Here is a 7,310-nt window from a genome sequence, read left to right as displayed (position 1 = left end):
GAATTAAATATAGCGCATCCCTTTTCAGTCGGTTCCCATCAGGAACTGATAGAGATACATAATATAAATATATAATATAAATACATAATATAAATATATAAATACAGATACATATATTACATTGATATATGAATAAATTTCAATATAACACCGTGTACGGGGAACCCTAGTCGGGCTTAGAAACCCCGAGCCCCGTACACGGCACTTTATCCTTCCTACCTTCGTATATCCTGGCATCCTTCATCTTCCAAGTCATCCAATCCCGCCGCCTTTCATACATCTCCGAGTTCCTCAAATTCAAATCCTCTGTTCGTACCCCTAATACCCGTTCCCGGTCTTCAGATTTATACACAAGGGCTCACCGAACCGCTTCTTTCGATAGATCGTTCATTCTCTGATCCTCATCCCTATGGAACACCATCCCTTCCAACATCCGTCGCTCCAATACCTTCCCTACCTTTAAATCCCACCTTTTCAATAATTTCTAATCCATTCAGACTCCATAAAATGGTAAATAGATATAATTGTAAATATGTATATAAATTATTATATCGTTCTTAATTATTTTTACATCATTTTTTTTTTTTCATTTTTTATTACAAACTGATTAAAGTTAGAAGGTAACTTGCAATTATCTTTTATAATGGCTATTTATTTACTTTGTATTTTTGTTTATGTATCTCTGGGGCTGCTCAGGCCACATTTGTCTATATTTCGGTGTTATTCTAAAGGGACTCGTTCCAGAATAAATAAAGTATTATTATTATTATCGTTTTTCTCGCTATTGCGGGTATCGTATCACAGATGGGGGACCTAGAAGTCCAACCACCTTCATATTTTGTTTATTTATTTTTCAAATATTTAAAACCGTTCGCACTATACGTGCTTTATTATCATTTATTATTATTATTATCTATATTTCTCACTATTGCGGGTTGAGTATTTGAAGTGGGGAACCTAGAAGTCTGACCACCTTCATATCTTGTTTATTTTTTTATTATTTTTTTTTTCAAATATTTAAAACCGTTCGCACTATACGTGCTTTATTATCATTTATTATTATTATTATCTATATTTCTCACTATTGCGGGTTGAGTATTTGAAGTGGGGAACCTAGAAGTCTGACCACCTTCATATCTTGTTTATTTTTTTATTATTTTTTTTTTCAAATATTTAAAACCTTTCGCACTATACATGCTGTGTCTAAGAGAACTGACTGTTGAACCTCTCTTAGTACATCAATGGACACTCTCAAACCATTCACGCCTGCCACTGTGGATTTTCGTACAAGACCATTGGTGGATATAATGATTGAAGTAGTGGTAGCACCCTCCAAGTGATACAGTTCCTTCAATTCAATCTCCAATTCCTGATATTTCCTTAGTTTTTCAGTTCCAGCCAGCACTCCACATCCACCCAAGATATGTTGGATTGGTTCCAGCGCCACCTAGCATAATCGACACTTATCCGGTGATGTTGCGTCTTTTAGCACATGCATCCTATATGATCTGGTGACAATCACTTGATCTTGAATAGCAACCACAAATCCCTCTGTCTCGAAGAATAGCCTTCTAGCTTTTAACCATTCAATTGATCTTCCTTTGTCTATGGAGGCTTCGTTCAGTTGGCTATAGAATCTCCCATGCAGAGATTTACTTTTCCATTCAGCCAGTCGTTCTTTTCAACAGGTTATGGGCCCAGTGACCGTAAATTCGTGAGTTTCGTTCAAATCGTTATTTTTCATTTCGCGAAACCGCCATGCCTCAGCACCAGTCGCTGCTAGTTGAACGTCTATAGGGACCAGAAAATTTCGACACATGGAAATTCGCAGTGCAGGTCTATCTAGAAGATTTGGAGCTATGGGAATGTATAACAACAAAAACGGATCCCGACAAGAAGAAAGACACGAAATGTCGTACCAAGTTAATCTTATTGGTTGAACCGGTGAATTATGTTCACATTCAAAATACGACTACCGCCAAACAAGAATGGGAAAACCTATCGAAAGCTTTTCAGGACGATGGATTGACAAGACGAGTTGGACTTCTCCGTATTCTTGTAACGACAAAACAAGAAGACAGTAGTTCGGTAGAAGCATATGTGAATCGAACTATTACAACCGCGCATAAATTAACGTAAGTTGGTCTTACAATGAGTGATGAGTGAGTTGGAACAATCCTTCTTGCCAGATTACAAAGCCGTTTTGAACCCATGATTATAGCCATTGAGAGTTCGGGCAGAGCAGTAACCGCCGATTCGGTTAAAACAAAACTATTGCAAGACCTTTCCATTGTAAAATCAAGCTTAGAAAATAATAATTGTGACAATTCAAATTCCGCTTTATACGGTAATAGTTCCAAAGGAGGTTCCGTTCAGTGTAAGGGAATTCAGAAATATCAGCAAGGTAAAGCCGATAAAAAATCTTTTAAAGGTCTTCGCTGTTTTCAATGTAACGGTTACGGACACATCGCCAAGAACTGCCATTCATCCGGAATTGTTAAGAGGAGCGGAAACAATCCGTACAAGGGTGCAGATACGACGCTGTTTGCAGCATTTTCTACACGATCCTCTGATATTCTGAATTTTTTCTAGACAGTGGTGCGTCTTGTCACCTCTGCAGAAGCCCTGAAATGTTGACGAATTCGAGAAAAGCTAAAAAAATATCTATCACTGCCGCTAACAATGAGAGAATGACGTCAGATACCGTTGGCGATGTTACATTACCAGTGACGATTTCAGGTAATAATCCCTCTGAAATAAATGTTAACAATGTATATTATGTTCCAGAACTAGAGGGCAACTTGCTATTAGTGAGTCAAATTGTCAGTAAAGGACCTTGCGTGGTGTTTAATAGCAAGGGAGCAAAAATATTAAATAGCCAGAGACAGCTAATTGCCTCTGCCAGTTTGGTAAATAATTTATTTAAATTAGACGTTCCTGCTAGTTCTAAGTTTGCATTGTCAACTAAATGTGAGATGAAACTGTGGCATCAGCGCATGGCGCATTTGAACTACAGCATTTGTAAGTTAGGTACTATTTCTAATGCTTTCAACATTTCTAGTGAAAAACCTAACATTCCCTGTGATATTTGCACGTTGTGAAAAAGCCACCGTTTACCTTTCCCCAAGAGTGACTCCACTACCGAACGCTGTTTACAATTAGTGCACTCAGACCTCGCAGGACCGATGGAGGTAAACAGTTTAGCAGGTTTCCGATATTAGTTGACATTTTTAGATGACTTCAATCACAAGTCATTCGTTTATTTCTTGAAATCAAAGGATCTAGGCACCGATTATTTCAAAATTTTCAAATCATTTGTTTAAAATCAGTCCGACAGCAAAATTAAAATTCTACGTACTGTCAATGGAGGAAAGTACTGTAATAAAAAACTAAGTGAGTTTTTGGATTCATCGGGTATTGTACATCAGACCTCTTGGCCTCACTCGTTACAGCAAAATGGAAATTCTAAGCGCCTTAACCGTTCTCTGTTAGATCGTGCAAGATGTCTACTGATAGAGTCAGGACTCCCAACCGTTTTTGGGGCGGAAGCTGTAAACTGTGCTTTTTATCTTTAGAACAGGTCACCGTGCAAGTCTGTTGATATAACTCCATAACAAGTGTGGACAGGTAAGAAACCTCCTCTTCAACATCTTCGAATTTTTGGCTGTAAGGCATATGCTCACATTCCCCCACCGAAGCAAACTAAACTCAGCCCCAGATCTACGCCTTGCATATTTGTAGGATATTGTCAAGACACAAAAGGGTACAGGTGTTACCCTCAGAAGAAAATTACCTTCATATCAAGAGATGTAATATTCTCCGAAAACCAGTGGGGCAATTCATTAATAGAAAACACTTCCGAAAGTACCGATAAAAACTTCTATGTACTTCCCAACGAATCCAATTTGGAAGAGGAAATCGTTGTGGAAAATTATAATTCTGGCTTTGACGACACAACAGAATCACAGCCATCGACTGATGATGATTCTTCGGAGACAGACATACAGTCTGACAGCGGTCGTCACAACTCTGTATCAAGCATTGAATATTCCTCCACATCTATAGAAACCAGCTGCAACCAAGATGATGACCCGGTCTTTATTCCACCCACGAGCGTTTTGACATCAACACGACAACCAACATCGATCAGACCTGAGAGAAACAGGCGACCACCAGCTAAACTGGACGATTTTGTAACTTATTCAGCTTTCTCAACTAGGTCCGAGCTGTCAGATCCGATGTCCAATGATGATGTGTTACTTCGTCAGGATAATCAGTTGTGGGTAGATGCTATGGAGCGTTTTATTGTTTTATCTTTGTTTATTGTTTTTGTAATGGAGCGCTAGACTCAGGTTTTGTTTTATAATTGTATATTGAGTTATGAATTTTTACAAGGCTTTGTCTTTCACAAATAAAATCAAGTCTAATCTAAATCTATCGACCTGAGGATCTCCGAGTCCACTCTTATTAGGAAATAACTGACTATTCTAGGGCTCTTCAATATCATAATTTTTTGTTATTAATTTTACTTTTCTCTTTTATTAAGAAGCATATTCTTATCTATTTATTTTATCATTTTTTCCCTTTTAATTATAACATTGTATATAGTTAGGGCTGTCTTTTGTAAGAGACTATACCCCCCTCCATAATCAACTGTTAAAAAAATATATATAATGTAACGGTTATATCAATCATGTAAGGCCCACCAGGCCGATCTGGTATAAAATAAAATAAAAAATAAAAATTTTTAACATTTTTGAAGATTGAGGTCATTCTCTAAATTTGATACTATTTACTTATCAAAATGTTTTTGAAAATGTGATCAATTCGATTTTTTTGATTTTTTCTGCCTTTAGAGAATGCCCCACGATAAAATTCTGACGCAGACGCTTAATATTATCGTTTTTATGATATAAATTTGTAAATAAAGTTTTACTTCAGAGAGCAACTGTACGACTAAGGGATGATAAAACGAAATACAAAAGATATTCCACTAGTATAGTAATTGGCTAATCAACCATTTTTCATATTTGCACTAAAAAAATAATGATAAGCACTAATATAAAGAGGTTTTGCGTAGAACGATAAACCTGGGCAAAAATGTAACAAACTTTTTATTTCCATTTTCTTCCTGGAACCACGGAAACAAAGATCACGTATTTTCTGCTATTTTCTGGTTTGTCCTGAGCACCATTCAGCACACTTATGGGGGGTTTTCTGGTAGGAATTTCATAAACGGGCTAGGGAGTGACCTAAAACTCTGTGACAGAGGTAAACGTAATTATAACGATTGATGTGTTCCTTCTAAAATTTAAATTATACTTTATACAATACTTGTACAAAGGTTCCAAGATTTAAAAGAGAATGAAACGTTTATGAGTATTTTTATAGGAGGTCATTTCCAAGTGCTCAACAAAATCAATACCGATTAGCCTTATATTTTGCTTATTATATAGTTTCATGGTTTGGCGTATTTTATAGACGCCACAATCTAACACTATCAACACAAAAGGTGACAGCAACAATAAAGGTGTTTTCAATAAGTCTTTAAATAAGTAAGCAAAGTCGTATTTACTTTTTCATTAATTAGCGCAAGAATGAATTACAATAATAATTGAATAATTAGAATAGGTGTTTTATATTTTTTATAAGGTTAACTGAGGGTTAACCAATGAGTATAAACATTAATACACATTTATAAACTTATTTCAACAATAAATAAATTATAAAATGCTTTAATCAAAGTAAAAAAAAAATGTAAAATGTTTATAAAGAAAATGTCACAATGCCTAATTCCAGCGGAGCGATCTAGCTACATCAGCTCCCGTTCTTCCGCTTCGGGTCTTCCTTGTTTCGGGAGCACAGCAGTCTTCCTCGACGGGCCCATTACATGCAGTCAGCATCAATGGAGATTCTGATTGGTACGGGAGTCTTGGTCATGCAGCAGGAATGCTGGTTTTGGTCTGTCAATCGTAACGGTTTTGGCTCCACTGGGTAGTTGGAGGACGAATGTTTTCTAGTCTCTCTTCAAAATCTTATAGAGTCCAGTATACGGTGGAGTCAATGGTCGCTGGACTAAGCCATCCCCGTACAAAAACGTGAGTGCTTGATTTCAGCTCCGGATGTATGAAAGGCTGACATTAGGTGGGGAGCTGGCCTGAATCTCTCCAAGTGTTCTCTAAGTTGCTAAATGGAAATTTTTGTTCTTTCTTGTTTTTTTTATTTCTCCAATAGCTCGTCCAGTAATCGCAGGGGTTGTCCGTAGGCAATTTCTGCCGCACTTGTGACGTTGTAATGTATAGATTGGAAAAAAGATTGGGTGCATATTTTTTGGTACTTAAGGGCGGCTTTAGCCTTTGAAACTTCGCTGAGGAGAGGCTCGAAGAATTGGTGGAACTTTTTTCATTTCGACTGCAGACATGGGTTCGTCATCAACTCTGTAATTGTATCATCCTTAGTCTGCACTAATCTGGAATGTTAATACCCTCCACTCTTGATAATGCATTTACTACAATAGTATTACAGAACCTCTTTACGTAAATCCTTATCTTCAGAGCTGGGCAACTATAAAACTAATACCAAAAATTGTCATGGATACGATATTTATTTATCAATGATTAATTCATGAATAAGGGAAATACACATGGCAATTTTAGCTATTAGTTTCAACTATACCTAATTCTTGTCCATCTCTTTTTATCTTTATTTTTTTTGTGAAGTTTCTACTGAGTGCAAATATGAAAATTGGTTGATTTGTCATTCTCTAGCCAAAATGAAAATTGGTTGATTTGTCATTCTCTAGCCAAAATGAAAATTGGTTGATTTGTCATTTTCCAGCCAAAATGAAAATTCTTAGGGAGCTAGAGAGTAACCAGGATGGCGATAGGAAGACAGATATTTAATTGTCTATCATTGTTCGCTCATAGGATTCCTTTGCTTTGACAAGTAGGATTCTCAATTGGTAGTTCAGGACACTGATGTTTGTGAAATTCATAAAGAAAATAATGTATTTCACAAACATTTTTATTGAACTTCTCTTATAGCCGAAATATTTCATAAAATGAGAAGAAAGCTATTTTAATCTCCTCCCGAAATTAAATGAAAGGTATTTAATGTAATTTTCCAATTTGGTATTTTTCTGTATGTCTTCTGTTTTTTCCCAATTATGTCATATATATATATATATATAACTTACGAGCACTTAGACTGAATAGCTTGAAGAAAGAGAGAAAGAGGGAACAGAATTAAACTGCACGCTTACTAGAAAGATACTGGTTTATTATCTCTGTGATGCTATAGACATTATTAAG

The sequence above is a fragment of the Halyomorpha halys genome, unplaced genomic scaffold (assembly GCF_000696795.3).
Source record: "Halyomorpha halys isolate HHAL.00 unplaced genomic scaffold, Hhal_1.1 Scaffold240.1, whole genome shotgun sequence".
Lineage (NCBI taxonomy): Eukaryota > Metazoa > Arthropoda > Insecta > Hemiptera > Pentatomidae > Halyomorpha > Halyomorpha halys.
The sequence above is the reverse complement of the archived record's forward strand: the minus strand, read 5'-3'. Positions refer to the sequence as shown.